This window comes from Mustela nivalis (assembly GCF_964662115.1).
Source record: "Mustela nivalis genome assembly, chromosome: 8".
NCBI lineage: Eukaryota > Metazoa > Chordata > Mammalia > Carnivora > Mustelidae > Mustela > Mustela nivalis.
Genome location: NC_139027.1, coordinates 80,341,409 through 80,358,517, shown reverse-complemented (window position 1 = coordinate 80,358,517; position 17,109 = coordinate 80,341,409). Strand labels below are relative to the sequence as shown.

Sequence of the window (17,109 nt, the reverse complement as noted above, 5' to 3'; positions counted from 1 at the left end):
AGGTGGTGGACCCACCCCAGGGTGACCTAGAAAGGCTACGGAGAGTTAAGAGAGAAGGCCACCTCCATCATAGGAATGATCGGGGCATCAACCACTATGTGAGAGGGATTAGCAGAACATGATGGAAGCACAGATGTGTTCCTGTCCAAAGTCCTGAAAGCTCAGGAACGACATCAATGTTTCACATTAGGGAAATGGTATTTAAATGATTATGGCTTAGGGCGGGTATCAGAGACACTAGAGACACTAGAGCACACGTTTAGAAGCAGATTTTTACAAGTGTGAAAAAAGGCCCATCCTCTTTCATTCCAGGGAGCCCTCAGCTCCCCCATGCGGGCCTCCCGACAGGCCCGGGAACCACACAGCTGCATGAGAAGGGTTTCTGCCCTGCAGTTACGCTTGAACTCCTCAGGCCCAAACCTCATCTCTGATGCTTCCTATAATAATATAACTGGTGCCCATAGCAATTATATTCAAACGTTAACACCTCACTAAAGATGTCACCAAGAGCCTCTTCTAGCATAGCAAGTGGGGACTAAACATGCAATGCCCAGCACATACTTCTAAAGCTCACCAGAGCTGTCTCCTCATGGTGCCTGCTCTCCCTCCACTCCCGACTTCTCCACCCCTCCTACCCTCCCCCTACCTTTAAGAATATTGCCTTCTTCCTGAGATCTCTGTGCCCTTTGCTCTGCAGATTAATGCAACCTGATATTCAGGCTTTCCTGGGTCTCCACCCCACCCTCTCTCTCGGTGCGGAACATTAGTGGGGTGAGGTGGGTTGGCAGGATTACACATCATAATAACATTGTTTTCCTGATAAACAGCTATGCCATAGGTTGATGTGATGATTAAAGAAACCACAGATGTAAAACCACTAACAATAAGCCTAAAGCATGGAGCACACTCAATAAATGTTAGTTTCCTTCCCCCACCCCCAGATGCAAAGATCAAATGGGTCTAAAAGCATTTTCAAAGTAGAGCACACAATAGGAATGTCTTCTGATGAAATCACTGTTCTGATGCTGAGATAAAAGGAGGCAAAGAAATGGTCTAACCCAGCTGGGTATGGGGGTCAGCGTCCTTATATGGGCTGATTCCCATAATGGGATGAGTACCCCTCACCCCGAAGAGGAGGTCCCCAAAAGGTGGAGATGGTGGGGGGAGCAGGGATGCTTTAAGGCTAAAAGGGAGAAAAATAGGAACTGTGTCTTGGGTGGGGGTAGGGATTGAGACACTGATCTGTGAGCCAAATAAACCCTTCTAGAAGAGTGGGTTCGCAGGGCATGATCCTTATCTGTAGCTGGAAAACAGCATGGGGGGCTATTTATTTCTTTGAAGTCTATTAAACATATACATATATGATTTACTCCCTCTTTTTCTAGTTTTTGCCTTAATGTTACAATGGGACACAAAAAGAATGAAAAATACAGTGCTCCGCAGTGCTTTCTAGAAGCCTCAATTTTTTTCTCCACGAAGAAAATGAAATCATGGACCCCCATGGGGTTTCAATCAGTGTTCTTGTTATGGGCTGGGTTGTGTCTCTCCAAAATTCACATGGCCATGGTGATATCTTGCTCTGCATGGATGAGGCCTGCTGTGCTTGGTGGGCCAGAAGAGAGGAAACAACTTCATTGGGTTTTCAGACAGTTGAAGCCTAGAAAGCAGTCATTTTCCTTGAACCAGCTGTGACAAGCTGAGGACCACATAAGCCTCACTACAGTGTGCAAGGCAGGAGCGCCAGGTCAGGAAGAGACCGTAGGACCTCAAAGAGGCTCAGGCCTACAGGACACATGTGGGGATGTGGGGAGGCTCTACTTTAGTGCTTCTAAAGCAAGTGAAATCTGGCTCAGAGCAGATTTTTCCTGAGCAGGCCTAAAATCTGCCTTCATTGGGACATCCCGCCCCCCACCCTGCAGGGTTCCACAAGAACCAGGAACCTTGTGGAGTACCAGGGAACAGGGGGGAGCCCTTGTCCTTTCAGGCCCCAGGACTGCCCCACTGTGCACACTATCCCATGCATGGGCCTTTGGAGGGGGCTCTGCTGCTTAATGATCACAAAGGGTGAGTTAATGCTGGGAGCTATGGGATCTGTAGTCAAGGCCCACAATCTTTCTCACAAGAGAAAGGACACCTTTGTCCTTTCCCCTCAAGGACACCACAATCTTTCTCCTCAGCAGTCCTCCCCTCTTGCCAGAGCATGTCCAGGGAGGAGGGTCTTGTCACCACTGATGAGAACCTTGAACTTTTTCCTTCCTAGACTTGGGAGTTAGTTCATGTGCTTCCTCTCTCTATCTCTCTATCTCTCTCTCTGTCTTCTCTCTCTCTATCTGATTGTTCTCTTCTTCCCTCCCTCCATCCTCCTCTCCCCCTAGAATAAGCTCAGGATTGCAGAAAAACAAAAGCCAGGAGGGTAAGGTAAATTCAAGCAGGAAGGTGGGGTGCGGGTGGGTAGTGGGTAAGAAAGTGGGGACAAAATGCAAATACACACCTTGACAATCATCCCCTCATACCCTTTCCACAGAGCTTTGCTTCTAGGCCCTGGTCTGGGGTCAAGAGATCCTCAGGGTCCAATTCAGGCCCAGATGCCTTGCAGCTGCACTTAAGGCCACTGAATGGCATTTCCCTCTCTGCATGGACTATGTCTTGCTCATTGTGATAGCTGCTGTTTACTGAGAGCATTCCATGCACTCAGTAGTTTTGCATCAGTTATCTTTAACCCTCATGGTATTTGAAAGTAGGTATTATAATATCACCTTCTAACAGAAGGTGATGTTGAGTCACACAGGCAGGTGACACCCCAAAGACCTCAGAGCAGATGGTTGCCCAAGTGGCTATGAACGTGGGTCTGAGTGGTTCTAAAGCTGCCCCTCTCAGCACTCAGCCCAGTGCCTCCTTCTGAAAGGTGCTCAGCAAATGCATGGGGGCATTTTCCTCCATGGGGGAAATGCCGGGAAAGCAGGAGTCAAGACCAATCCCATATACCTTCCTTGGGCTGCTTAGCTGAAGAAATCCTGCTAAGAAAGGGGATAAATGGTGTGGGGAAAACAGAAGCTTATTCAACATAAATTTCAAGACCCTTGTTCAATGGAAGCCTCCTTCCATTTCCCTGTCAGAAGCAGAGGCACATGCTCAGGGCCCGAAGCAGCGGCTGCTTTCCCTGCACACAGGCTGGAGAGCACTGTGTAAGTGAAGTGAATTCCATGGGTGCTTCTCTCCTACTCCAAACTTTCTGGGGTTCAGCTTTATGGCTCCAGACATGGGCAAGTGTCCCTATTCTCTTTCTGGACAGGTCACATTAGGAATAGAATATGTTTTAGAAAAACATTTCTAGACAACAGGTCATGCTTCAAAAGACTTTGAAGCCTACTCTTTATAGCACCATATATAGCTTGGGTGAGTGGGGGCCGGGGTTGTAACTGTGGACCTGTGGGAGTATGTGTGTGAGTTTATGCATTCGTGTATCAGCCCCTCTGCCTGGCTCTACCATGAGCCCCCTTTGCGATATCCAGACTATTTAAGAGGGGCACAGGACAGCCATAGGAATCTTCAGCAAACCTGCCATTCACACAAACAGCTTTAAACTTTATCTCTGCCCTAACAACAAAGCCCGTCGAGTTGGAGGGCTCCAGAGCCACTCTCTTCAGGCATTCTTCATCTTTGTTTCCTCTGTTGCTACCTTCTCTGAAGTAATTATTACTCATTAGGTATATTGCACAGAAAGAAAAAGTAGGTCAAGGATTAAAAAAAAAAAAAAAGAAAGAAAGAAAGAAAAAATCACCTTCAGGAGAAGCAGTCATATTGTGTAAAGCTATTTTGAACTTGCATGAGATTTTTTTGAAGGGGGAAATACTTTGTGTAGGGCTGGCTGCTGTCACAGCTGTCTGAAGAATAAGTGCCCATCCCAGAGCTTTTCATATGTTAAACACATGATCTCCGAATTCCATTTTTAAAAGATAATTCTGCCCAGTGGGATAAGCAACCTCTATGTCTAGGTTCTACACAATATAGGCCACCTTGAGGATCCCCAGCTGAACAGGAACAAGGGATTCCTGAGAACTCCCCGTAAATGGACAGAAAGAATGAGAAAAACGTGAGCCCAGCCCTCTGGACAACACGTGCCTCTCAGGGTCAGAGCAAGGCCAGTGGGCACGCTGTGCCCAAGGGAGTCTTAGAAAGTCAGAAGCTTTGGAAAGAAACATCCCAGGTCATTCCACTCTGACATACACCAGCGCTCCATGCTGAAGTCTCTGCTGCTAAAATGAGTATATTTAGGAAGCATAAAATGTACAGTAGGATCAGTACAGGTGACAGGTTGCAAGGTGTCTAGAATTAAGGCTTCCTGGCTATGATGGTTAATTTCATTAATTTTGTTAATTTGTTAAATTGATAGTTAATTTGGCTGGGCCATGGTGCTTAGGAACGTGAAAAACATTCCGGTTGTTTCTGTGAGGGTAGTTTTAGATGCAATTAGTGAACTCTGAATAGAGCAGATTACCCTCTATAATGTAGAGGAGGCTCATCCGATCAGTGGAAGGCCTACATGAAACAGAAACCTGACTTACCCTGAAGAGAACAAAATTCTGTAGACAGATGGCCTTTAGACAGATGGCCTTCAGACCTGAACTGCAGCACTGGCTTTTCCTGGTCCTCCAGTGTGCCAGCCCACCCTGCAGATTTGGGACTTGACAGTCTCTAAAACCACAAAGAAAATTTATAGTGGATATAAATAATCTCTCTCTGTAAGACAGATGATAGATAGACAGACAGACAAAGATATATAGATCTCTGGAGAGAGAAAGAGAAAAATAAACAGACATACAGACATCCTGTCAGTTTCATTTTCTGGAGAATCCTGACTAATACACTGGAGGAAGAAGGCCTTGACCTAGGACTTAATGGAAGGAGGAATGCAGTAGGAGGTACGGCACAGCCGTAGTATCTGCACTTGAGTGTGAGACCTGGTCCTAGTCTGCCATGGATGGGGTGTGCTCCACATGCCCAGACTGCTGTGGCTGCTTGCTACACTTGCTTTCCAGGGCATAACCAACTGGTCTGCCTTTGATGCTGGGCTATTAAGATGGTTTCCAGAGGTCTAGAGGCATTAGTTCAAGCAATCTTGTTTTTCTCTCTTTCACAAAGTAAGGGAGAGGGAGGGAGGAAGAAAGCTGGACTAGAATTTAGCTTTGCTAAATGGTTCTTGCTTAGTTACGCTTCCCTGGGTCCCATGGTGTCCTACACATCCTTCGCTCTACCATGGGATCACATCACTATAGTAGGCCATCACTGAGCTGGTTGGCTAAGAAAGCAGCATTCCTGCTTTTCTAGAAACTTCCATACAATTCCCTATGGAAAGCATTTAACAATTGTGGGTTGTGCTTCTGATCAAGAAGAAGGCATCAGATAAAACAACAGCATGTGGTTAAAGGCAAAGACACCCCCAAATCTTAATTATTTTAAATGGTGAAAGTATGTGAAAAGTCTTATAATATTAGAGTTAAAATGTACCATTAGGAAGGATTTAATCTATTTTTTCAAATGAAGTACAAAATCTAGATAATTATGTAGAATATTTATAGTACTTATAACCCATCTTATTGAGCAGATCTGAGAATAGAACCTACATTTCCAAATAAACATTCCATTTACCTCACTTTAAGAAGGTCTTTGAGAAGTGGTATTTGTGCAGTGTCTACAAGTTTGTGGTAATGGCTGTAACATTTACTGACTGCATAAAATAAAAGCCTACTCTATTCATGTTCTTATTAAGATTAATGTGTTCACTGTGAAAGCTGCTAATTAATTGTAAAAACAATGATTGTTGTTCCTTCTTAGAGTTTACCTGAGCTTTGGGGAGTCAGTTTGGATAGCCAACAACTCTTAAAATTGTTATCCAGGGGATACCTAATTGGTGATTTTTTTTTCTCTCAAAAACAGTTTCTATAATAGGAAGTGAACTTTAAAGTCATTCTGGGGAGGATTCCTTTCTAAAAGTAGCTATTATATTCTCTAAACACTGCATTAACTGATTGGCAAGATGAAAACTTGACTGTTCAGTGGGGGAAGGCAAGTCAGAGCATGGAGCAATATGTAATCAAGTGGTAAATCCATAGGCAGGGGTGTAAGGGCTGCAGGAATGCTACAAATATGAAGACAACAGCAGGAGGGATTGACTCAGAACTGGAGGATGGAGTCAGGCCAGGGCCTGCAAATCTGACTGTAGAAGACATTGGGACTGGAGAGCACACAGAGGTTGATTTTAATGCAAATGGTTGCAGTCTCTTACTGCTCCTTTTTTTTTTTTTTTCCTCCTACAGTTGCATTATCTCTTCTTCCTATCTTCAGGCAATGATTTCCAGGCATCATTCTCTTCTCACTTGCCATGCCCGAAGCCTTGCAGTGCTACTGTGGCAGCCTTAACTAGATAGAATATCAAAATCTTCAAACTGCTTTATTCAAGCCATCACCTCATCACCCCATCAAAATTGCCTCAGCCAATGACCACCATAGAACTATACAGCCCAATCCAGTGAAAACTTTTCAGTGTTCATACTTGCATACTTTTCAAGAGCTTTTGGTACAGCTTGGCCCCTCTCTCCTGGAAACACTTTTCTCTCTTATTTCTGGGATATTATACTCCCAGCACCTCTACTACTGTGTTCCTCCTTCTGGATTACCAGAAACTCCTCCAGTACACAATGTTTACATGTTGGGGTTCCCTTGGGGCTTGGTCCTGGGTCATCTTCCCTTTTTCTCCACTCTTTTGCTCTCAAAGAGAATTGCATGCCCTGCCCAGAAATACCAAGGTATCTAGGAAGTAGCAGTATGTAGAACACTCCTCACTAAAAGAAACCCAACATCCAGGCCTGGCAAAAGCCTTTCTATCTCCTCAGGCAGCAGCAGCAGCAGAAGTAGCAGCAGGAACCAACTGGAGCTCAACAGCACCAGATAAGACAGGCAGATCAAAGACTGAAGACCCTACAAAAGATCCTACAAAAGCAAGGCAAGACACACATACTAAACCTAAATAGGGTATATAACTAATATGAAAAAAAATAGGACCCAGTCTCCTAATAGAATAGACAATGTTTCCAAGATAGAATTAAATTTAAAAAAATCACCTGTCAGACCAAGAACAAACAAACAAACAAACAAAAAATCACATCTTCAGTGAGGAAAGACAAAGCAACTAGCACCCACACTGAGATGAATCAGGTATTGGAATTATTGATAAGATTTCTAAAGTAGCCATTATAAAAATGCTTTAATAATTGATAACAAATTCTCTTGAAATAGATGAAAAAAATCTGAGCAAAGAAACAGAAGCTGTTAAAAAAAGAAGAAGAAGAACCAAATAAAAATTACAGACCTAAAAACACAATGTCAAAAATCAGAAAAACCTTACTGGATGTGCTCAATATTGAATGGAGATGAAAAAGGATAGAATCAGTGGACTTGCAGACCACAGAAGTCACCCAATTTGAAAAAAAAGAGAAAACAGACTGAAAAAAATGATCAGAGATTCAGAGTACTGGGAAATGGTAAGAAAAGACCCAACCTTTATAACCTTAAGAGTCCCAGAGGGAGAGGAAAAAGAGGGCAATGAAAGAGTAGTTGAAGGAACAATGACTAAAATAGTCTTGAATTTTGCAAAAGACAAAACCTACAGATTCAAGAAACTACATAAACCCCCAACAAGCAATCCACATCAAAACACACCATAATTTAACTTCTAAAACTAAAACCAAAGAAAAGTCTTGAAATCACTCAAACAGAAAAATACCTTATTCATAGGGGAACAGCAATTTGAATTTGATTTCTCATATGAAATCACGGAAGCCAGAAGGAAGTGGCATACTTTTCAAGTGCTGACAGAGAAGTGCCAACTGTAAATTCTGTATCTGGTAAAACTCTCCTTCAGGAATGAAGAGGAAATAAAAAAGATTCTCAAACAAAGGAAAATTAAAAGAGTTTATTGTTAGCAGACCTACACTGAAAGATTGGCTAAAGAATGTTCTGCAAACAGAAAGGAAATGATTTTTTTAAAAAAAGGAATCTTAGAGTACTGGAAAGAAAAAGGGAATAATGAAAAGAGCAGAAATAAGGACACTGTAGACTATCTTTTCCTTCATAAGCTTTAGAAATCATATTTGATTATTGAAATAAAAATTATAACACCATCTGATGTGCAAGAAAACGATATTTAAAAGTGAGAAAGATAAAAGGACCAAATGGAACTGAGATTTCCATACCTCAATTGAAGGCAAAATATGGATAGCAAAATTTGGATAGACTGTAATAATGTATAATCACATGTATATACTGTGATACTCAGAGTAATCACTATAAAACTTATACAAAGAGATATTCTCAAAAACACCATAAATAGGGGCACATGGGTTGTGCAGTCAGTTAAGTGTCCAACTCTTGGTTTCTGCTCAGCTGGTGATCTCGGGATTTGTAAGACGGAGTCCTGAGTCAGGCTCTGTGCTCCACAGGGAATCTGCTTGGGTTTCTCTCTTTCTCCTCTCCTTTTGCCTCTCTTTCTCTCAAACAAATGAATAAAATCTTTAAAAAAGACACTATAAATAAATTAATCACTATGGAATCTTAAAATTATTCAAGTAGGGGCACCTGGTTGGCTTAGTGGTAAAGCCTCTGCCTTCAGCTCAGGTCATGATCCTAGGGTCCTAGGATCAAGTCCTACATTGGGCTCTCGGCTCAGCAAGGAGCCTGCTTCCCTTCCTCTCTCTCTGCCTGCCTATCTGCCTACTTGTGATCTCTGTCTGTCAAATAAATAAATAAAATCTTTAAAAAAAATTATGCAAGTAACCTTCAACAAGTCAAGAAATGTGAAACAGAGGAATGAAAAGCAAAAGAAACAAATAGAAACTAAATAATAAAATGGAAGACTTATGTACTAACATATAATAATTAAATATAAATGGTCCAAATACTCCAAATGGCAGATTAAATTTTAAAAATAACCCAACAGGGGCACCTGGGTGGCTCAGTGGGTTAAACCACTGCCTTCGGCTCAGGTCATGATCTCAGCGTCCTGGGATCGAGTCCCGCATCGGGCTCTCTGCTCGGCAGGGAGCCTGCTTCCTTCTCTCTCTCTCTGCTTGCCTCTCCATCTACTTGTGATTTCTCTCTGTCAAATAAATAAATAAAATCTTTTTTAAAAAAATAATAAATAAATAAAAATAAAAATAACCGCACAGTTTACATAAAAACTCATCTCAAATTCAGTGACACAGATAGGTTAAAAGTAAAAGATGGGGAAAATAAACCATAAAAACAATTTTTTTAAAAAAATCAGGACTGATTTTATTTTAATATCCAATGAAGAAGACTCCAGAGCAAAGAAAATCACAAAAACTAAAGAGGAACATTACATAAAGGTAAAGGAGTCAATCCATAAAGACGATATAACAGTCCTAAATGTGAATGCACCAAACAACCGAGTCTCAAAATACATGAAGCAAAAACTGATAGAGCTGATAGGGAAAATAGAAAAATCCATGATTAGAGCTAAAGACTTCAACACTTCCCTCTCAGAAATTGAACTAACTGCTGGATGGAAAATCAGCAATGATACAGAAGATCTAACACAATCAAACAACAGGATCTATTTGGCATATACAGTAAACTCCACCAAGCTGCACTGAACTAAACATTTTTTTTCCAGTGCCCATGGAACACTCACCAAGGTAGACTATGTCACAGGTCATAAAACAAACCTCAACAAAATCATATTGTGGTCTCTGGCCACAAAGAAATAAGAAATCAACAACAGAAAAATAATTAAGTAAGTGGAAAATTAACAACACAATTACAAAAAACTCATGGGTCAAAGGTCTCTAAAGGGAAATTTTTAAAAAATACATAGAACTGAATGAAAACAAAAATACAGCATATCAAAATTCATGGGATGCAACTAAAGGAATGATGTGAAGAAATTTATGGCCCTAAATGCTCACATTGGAGAAGAGGAAGGTCTAAAAATCAATAATCTAAGTTCCTACTTCAAAAAACTAAAAGAGAAAAGCAAAATAAACCCAAAGAAAACAAAAGAAATAAAGTAGAGATTAATGAAATTTAGATTGTTTTTAATCAATAAAATTAATAAATCTCTAACAAGACTGGAAAAAATAAAATGAAAGACATACCATCAATATTAAAAATGAAATGGGGTATACCACTCCAAATCCTGCATCCATTAAAAAGGTAATAAGGGAATATTAGGAATAACATTAAATCCATATATTTGATAACTTCAAAGAAATAGACTAATTCTTCAAAAACCACAAACTATCACATCAACCAAAATAAAGTAGATAATCAGAATAACTCTCTATTACAGAAATCAAGTTAATAACTGAAAAGTGTCCACAAAAGAAATCTCTAAGCCACTACAGAATTCTTCCAAACACTTAAAGAATTAACACCAGTTTTAAACAATCTCCTCCAGTAAGCAGAATAAGAAGGAACATGTCTCAACTCATTTTACAAGGCCAATGTTACCCGAATACTTAAACCGGAAAAAACAATACAAAGAAAATAACAGACCAAAACTCTTGTGAAATTAGATGTTAAAACCTCAACAAAATATTCACAAACCTCATCCAATAAAGTTTGAAAAGAATTATACAACACAAACAAGTGGGATTTCTTTCAGGTATGCAAGTCTGATTGAACATTCAAAAAATCATTCAATGTTAGGTTTCATTTCAATAAGCTAATATAGAAATACCCTATAATCATATCGGTTGGCACACACAAAAAACATTTGATACAATCCAAAATGATTCATAATAAAAATCTCAGCAAGTTAGGAATTAAAAGAAATAACCTCAACTTGACAAAGAATTTCAACAACAGAAAAATTACAACCAATCTTATACTTAATAAGGAAAAACTGAATACTTTCCCCAGGAACCTATGAAAAACCTTCTAGAACTACTAAGTGAGCTCAGTAAGCTCACAAAATACAAAATCAACAAAGAAAATGAATTGTATTTCTATATATAATGAACATGTAGAAATCAAAATAAAAAACATAATACTATTTATAGTCATGCCAAAGAAAATGAAATTCTTATGCATATATTTAACAAAACATGTACTGGATTTCTATGCTAAAAATTATAAAATGTGATGAAAGAAATAAAGACCTGAATATATGGCAAGCCATACTGTGTTTATGGATTGGAACACTCAACATAGTAAAGATGTCAATTCTCCCTAAATTGATCTATAGGTTTAATGCAATTGCGAACAAAATCCAAGCAAGATTTTCTATAGAAATAGACAACCTTATTCTAAAACTACATGGTAAAGCATAGGCCCTAGAATATCTAAAAAAAAAAAAAAAAAAAAATCCTGACAAAGAACAATAAAGTGGGAGGAATCATTCTACCTACTATTAAAGCCTGTGTAGAACTACCGTAGTCAAATTAGCGTGGTAGTGACAGAGGGCTAAATGCATAGATCAAAGGAAAAATAGCAAACTCAGAAATAGACCCACACAAATATGGCCAATTAATTTTTGACAAGATGTGACAACAACTCAATAGAGGAAGGACAGCCTTTTCAATAAATGGTATTGGAGCAACTGAACATTTGTAGGTCAAAAAAATGGACCATGAGATAAACCTCACGCCTTATACAAAATTAATTCAAAATGGATTATGGATTTAGGAGGTAAAATGCACAACTATAAACTTAAAAAATACTCTATGAAAAAGTCTTCAGGAATGGGAACTATGCAAAGTGTTCTTAGAGTCGATACCAAAAGCATGATGCACAAAGAGAAAAATTGGCAAGCTGGTCCTCATCAAAATTAAATACCTTTGCTCTGTGGCAACTCATGTTCACAAGGTGAAAAACCAAGCTACAGACTGGAAGAAAATATTACAGACCATATATTTGACAAAGGACTAGTGTCTACACTTCATAAAGAAGGCACAAAACTCAATAGCAAACACCAAAAAATCCAATTACAAAATGGGCAAAACACATGTACAGACATTTCACCAAAGAGGATCTACAGATAGTAAATAGGCACATGAAAAGATGTGCAATGTCATTAGCCATGAGGAAAATGCCAATTAAAAACAATAAGATACTAGGGGTGCCTGGGTGTCTCAGTGGGTTCTGCCTTTAGCTCAGGTCATGATCTCAGGGTCCTGGGATGGAACCCCGCATTGGGCTCTCTGTTCAGCAGGGAGCCTGCTTTCTCCCCTCTCTCTGCCTGCCTCTCTGCCTACTTGTGATCTCTATCTCTGTCAAATAAATAAATAAAATCTTAAAAAAAAAAACACACACACGCAAATTGGGACGCCTGGGTGGCTCAGTTGGTTAAGCAGCTGCCTTCGGCTCAGGTCATGATCCCAGCGTCCTGGGATCGAGTCCCACATCGGGCTCCTTGCTTGGCAGGGAGTCTGCTTCTCCCTCTGCCTCTGCCTGCCATTCTGTCTGCCTGTGTTCACGCTCTCTCTCCCTCTCTGACAAATAAATAAAAAAATCTTTAAAACACACACACACACACACAAAACAAAAACACAAACAGACAGTAAGATACCACTTTACATATATCCTAATGACTGCAATAAAAAATAGTTAATAAGGGGTTCCTGGGTGGCTCAGTCAGTTAAGCATCAGACTCTTGATTTTGGCTCAGGTCATTTTCTCGGGGACATGATCTCAGGGTGTCATAAGATCGAGTTCTGCGTTGGGCTCTCCACTTGGCAGGGAGTTCACTGAGTTTCTTTCCTCTGCCCCTCCCAACCTCCCTGCACATGCTCTCTCACTTTCTCTCTCTAAAGTAAATAACTAAATCTTAAAAACAAATAGTGACAATACCAAAAGCAGGAAAGGGAGAGGAAAAAATGGATCTCTCATGCCTTGCTTGTCAAATAGTATAACCACTCTGAAAACCAGTTTGACTGTTTCTTTTAAAACTAAACATGCAACTTCATGGGACTCAGCAATCATTCTTGTCTTTCATCCCTGAGAAATGAAAACTTACATTTACACAGAAACCTGCATATGAATGTTCACAGCAGCTTTATTTGTTATAGCCCAAACTGGAATTCACCCCAATATCCTTTGATAGGTGAATGATTAAACCAACTGGTCCATCCATACCACACGATACTACTCGGCAATACACAGGAATGAATTATTCACACACTCAGTAACTTTGAATCTCCGGTGATTTATGATGAATGAAAAGAAGCCAATCTCAAAAGGTTACATGCTGTATGATTTCGCTTATATAATATTTTTGAATTGACTAGTGGCTGCCAAGGATTAAGGATGGGATTGGGGGTAGATAGAAGTGGGTATGATTATGAAAGAGCAACAGGCAGGATCCTTATGATGTTGAAACTATTCAACATCTTGACTGTGTTGTGGATATGTGAACCCACTTAGGTGACAACACACACACACACATATACAAGGAAAATTTGGGAAATCTGAATAAGCCAGTGAATTGGAGCAGTGTCCATTTCCTAGCTGTGTTTTTACACTATAGTTTTACAAATTATTACTATTGGGGAAACTGAGGAAAGTATGCAAAAGATCTGTTTCTTGGATGGGGGTTCTCAACAGGACTAAAATTTTCTCAATGTCAAGGATAGCTGCTCTGGCTCTTTTTTTTTTTTTTTAAGATTTTATTTACATATTTGAGAGAGAGAGAGCACAAGCAGGTGGAGAGGAAGACAGAAGGAGAAGCAGGCTTCCGATTCAGGGCTCAATCCTAGGACCCCAAGATCATGACCGGAGCTGAAGGCAGATGCTCAACTGACTGAGCCACCCAGGCACCCCTGCTCTGGATTTTTATTTATATTCTCTCACACAACACTTAGCACCAAGCCCACCACATAGTAGCTTCTCAGTGAAGCCTGAGAATTCCCTTTTAATTGATGGTATCATCTGATGAGGTGGGCATGGAAGACTGTCAGGACATTTACCAACAGATACTTGGAAGAGTCTCAGTCATGGGTATTTCCCTTTTCCAAGGGCAATCGCACCTGTTATTTACTGACATTTACTTTCAGTACATGCTCTGCACTGTCACAAATACACATGACACGCACTACTGCGGAGACTGTGGTTGGACAGGACTTCGAGCACTGGTTCTCATAGCAACCAGCAAAGAGCCACTTCACATGTGTACTTGTAAAATCACCAAACGCGACTCAGACTTGCAATCCAGCTTCTGCTGGGAGGACGTTTCTTTCTTGGGTTCGTATTTTATTAGGCTTATTACGAAGCCCAACGTGGTTACAAATTCAACCCTCAATGTTGTTTAGTCTCAAAGGACCCTATATTGAGCCTGTCTATAACCTTAGACGAGAAAAGAGTACACTGAATTCAGTTGAACACTTGAACATTTTCTACACACAAGGCACTGACCTGGGATCTCTAAGCAGTGATTCCTGTTCCCAGGCAGCTGACAGGTCATGTGGAGGGTCTCTACAAGTGCTGTCAGAAAAGACAGACTTTGGTATGAGCCATCAGTCGGTGCTGCTATGAGGCCCTGGGACCTTGGAAGTGATGATTTCCTGGTTAGTGGTGGGTGCCCTGGAGAGAGGCACAGGTTTACTGAAATAACTGTGGGCTACAATGGTTGGGAGCCTGCTTGCCACCTCGGCCTGTCTCATCAGAATCCTCACTTCATCACTTAACAGTGGGTAATATGAAGCCCATGTTCTGTCTTTAGAATCAGGAAAACATTATCAACCACCCAGAATTGGTGTGAGAAACAAAAGGTAATGCATGTGATCTATTTAGCCCAGAGCCTAGCATACAGTAAGTGCTTTCTAAATGCTGGCTATTATTGTTTAGCTGGGGGGAAAAAGATGAACAAGAGCCTAAGTCCTCTTGAGCTGCTTCTATCCAATGGTGTGCTAGACATGCATGAAGACGGATGACAGGGGAATGGGATCCATGTTATTACAGACTGCATGAGACAAGTGTGGATCTCACTCAGGAGGCCAACAGATGCTTCCTGGTCACCCCAGTGCCATTCACAGCTGCCTAAAGCAGGATTTACTCACACTAACATCAGCTTTGGGCTCACCAATTAGTAGGACAGTGTGGCCTGAGCTCACTGATCCCCTGCCTGCTCACCATGTTTATTTCCTTGTTGCTGGCTCACCATGGCACTTGGCTGTCTGCAAAGCTGTGGAAGAAGTGTTTTGTGTGGGTTCCCCAGTATCGATGTGGCCCCAGAGAGAGGCCTGCTGAGGACCTATCATTACCACACCCCCTTCAAGCACAGGCACATCCAGCTTTCCTCTAGCTCACCACTTTTGGTGTGAGAACCATATCAATGCAGTTACTGTTTCTTATCTCGAGAAAGGGTCCCCATTTCCTGGGGGGCGGGGGAGAAGCTCAGGGTGGCAGAGAGATTGAATCTTGCAGCTCAAAGCATCTTTTTCCTCCCCGCTCTGAGCCAGCTTTGTGGGGTGCTGTGATACAGACAATGCCTTCCAGGGCTCACTGTCCTGTAGTCTGAACCACATCAAAGTACAAATCCTCGCTGTGCCCAGTAGCCCCACATCAGACCTTGGAACTTGGCAGAGCTGGGTGTGTTCCCTTCTAGCATCCACCAGACCCTGAGTTGTCATCCTCTGCACAGAGAACTACATAGAGGATCAGTCCCAGCTTACAATCCGAGGTAGGAACTCTCAGAAATGTCAGTTTGAAGTTCAAGTAAATTTTGCCTCAACATGGTAATAAAGAGTTATATTTTAGAAGGAGTAATAACAGAGTGGAAAGGTGTGCCATTTATTTGCTTTCTTGACTGATATCAGTGTACAGGGAGCATGGTGGGGTCTGAGGCCCTCACACAGCCCACCTGTCCCCCAGGTGTGGGCAGTAACCATAGGTGAAATAGTTGTGGGGACACGGCAGCTTAAGATTTGCCAGGTGAAATCTAGAAAAAGGGCAGAAGCCATTTAATCAAGTGTAGAGAAAAGGATCCTTATGAAGGGGGATCTGTCAGATAACCTGCCACAGAAACACTTAGGTCAGAGTTTGACCTGTGAATGGGCTTGTGACTGAGTGCGGGGAACCCTGAGTTCTCAGAGAAGACTCCAGCCTGCGTCGGTGGGATCAAGTGGGCTTACAGCAGGAACTGTGGAGTTCTCTTCTCTGAGCTGGGAACATAAGGAGGTGAGCCCAGGGTCTCATCCAGCCCCATGCCACTAACGTGGAGACTAACATGTCTCGCAGGATTCGAGACCCAGATTTTCTCCAGGTGTGAAGGAAGACTCCTGGTTTAGAGAGAACAGCTCCATTTTTCCCCTTAGCCAAAGTCCCAGGTCTAGAGACTCTGCTGTTGATCAAAAGGTGGCTCTGAGATGCATCAAAGTAGAGGTCAAGGCTATAGCCTGCACACAGGGAAGGTCTCCCTGCCCCTGAACAGCCTCTGAGGCCCAGGGCAGTTCCGGCCCTCCTGTGTCCCTCTGCTGGCCTTGGTGCCTGGAGACCATCCCCTTCCTCAGAGCCACAACTCTCTAGCTGCTGGGACTCTGCCAGTCTTTCTCAACCTGTGCTGAAGAATCATCAAAACTGCTAACATTGTTTTGATCCAAACCCCATTCTGGAGTTTTAATGTTCCCAGTTTGTTTTGTAAAATAAAAATCCATGCTTCTAGTGTTGGAAGAGTACTAACTAGATAGAAAATGCTTCTGGGTCCTTTGGATGTACAAGGCACACTTGGGAAACAGAAAAGAGGCACAGTCAGAACAGAAAGTCACCAGAATGATGAAGGTACCAAAAGCCATGTCCAGAAGAAGCCACCAGTGTGGCTGAGCAATGGGAAGACCAAGGGACATGCGGCACCAGACTCGGGGTTTGTTGGGTCGGAGGGGAAGGACACCAGCTCTTGTAGCTCCACTGTTCTGGGCACCAAACATCCATGGCACTCCTTTTCTGTGCCATAGGCCTCTGGATTCTTTCTGTCCCATCTTTCACTTTTCCTGTGTCTCCACTGAATACTAACTTTCCTCTGGTTTTCCTAGGGTCTTCCTGCTCCCTGCAATGAAGCTCCCTTGCATGCACCGCCCTTGATCCAGGGTTTCCACCAGC

At 41.8% G+C, this 17,109-nt stretch overlaps 1 long non-coding RNA gene across 1 annotated transcript in view; it reads right to left on the bottom strand.

Annotated features, from left to right (window-relative positions):
- The window catches only part of LOC309872638, a 75,233-nt gene extending 60,573 nt beyond the window's left edge, over window positions 1-14,660 (bottom strand). The window contains exon 1 of the long non-coding RNA XR_014316033.1: window positions 14,428-14,660. This is a non-coding gene — a long non-coding RNA (uncharacterized lncRNA). The remainder of the gene's footprint in view (window positions 1-14,427) is intronic.
- Between the last annotated feature and the right edge of the window lie 2,449 nt (window positions 14,661-17,109).